This window comes from Trachymyrmex cornetzi, unplaced genomic scaffold (assembly GCF_001594075.2).
Source record: "Trachymyrmex cornetzi isolate Tcor2-1 unplaced genomic scaffold, Tcor1.1 scaffold182, whole genome shotgun sequence".
NCBI lineage: Eukaryota > Metazoa > Arthropoda > Insecta > Hymenoptera > Formicidae > Trachymyrmex > Trachymyrmex cornetzi.
The window spans coordinates 92,680-93,883 of record NW_017296441.1 but is presented as its reverse complement, the minus strand read 5'-3'; positions in this window follow the sequence as shown (position 1 = coordinate 93,883).

Here is a 1,204-nt window from a genome sequence, read left to right as displayed (position 1 = left end):
GCGTTTTGGAACGGCACGGTGATTGGTCAGGCGAGGTCGCGGAGACGGACTTGGCGTGTCCGTTCTATGTCGCGCGCGGAAACATTCTGCGTCTCTCTACGTTTTCTCCATGGGCGTTCCTAAAGTCCCCTTCCATTGACCGTGCCGTTGGTGGGTGTGGGAGAAGCGCCAGGTGCGTTCTTCTCTGGTGCACGTGTTTACTAGTCGGACTATACTTAAGTCTGTTCGGAAAGAAATTTTCAAGCTATTACGGACGTGACATTCGATATTATATCCCAGAACTCTGATTGAACGGCTCGTTATTCCCTGTTGCCTGTGCCTATTGCCTGTGTCTATTGCGTTTCCAGTTTTACAATAGGTACAATGATCCTGTAGTATATAAACATATAAAGAGCCAAAACAATCAATGATACAAAAGAAAATTCTCTCTGTCTCTCTGTCTCTCTTTTTAGCGTATATAGTTTTTTAATCGTTTTTCAATTAATTATATTAAAACCTATATAGCACCGATTATTGTGCAAAATTTTCAGAAATGTTTCAATCTTGCACATCTCGATCGTGTGCAACGAAAGGATTCTGCAGTATGTCATATGAAATATTGCAACATTAAAGGACTCTGCAATGTGTCACATGAAATATTTCAACATCCAGTGAGAAATGATAATGGAATCGATATCGAACCGATGTCAAATTTGATGATTTCGATGTCGAATCGATATCGATTTGACGTCGATTCCATTGTCATTTCTCACTGGGCAGAGTACCTATCATAGAACAAGTCGGAATCGATTTCGATCGAATCATTCAATTATTTCCTAGATTTCTATTGTGTTTTCTAGGGAAAACGGAATAATTCCGATCGGAATCCATTCCGACATATTTCATGATAGGTAGGATATGAGCACAAAGATTGTCGTAACGCTTTACGACAGTCTACAGGCCCGTCTACAATACACGGAGTAAGAAGTAAGAGTAAGAAATTGACCAATCACAGTCGATTATTCTTCTCACATTCGACTGTTAAGGCCCGTCTACAATACACGGAGTAAGAAGTAAGAGTAAGAAATTGACCAATCACAGTCGATTATTCTTCTCACATTCGACTGTGATTGATCAATTTCTTACTCCTACTTCTTACTCCGTGTATTGTAGACAGGCCTTGAGGCGTCGTCTACAATACACGGAATAAGAAGTAAGATTAAGG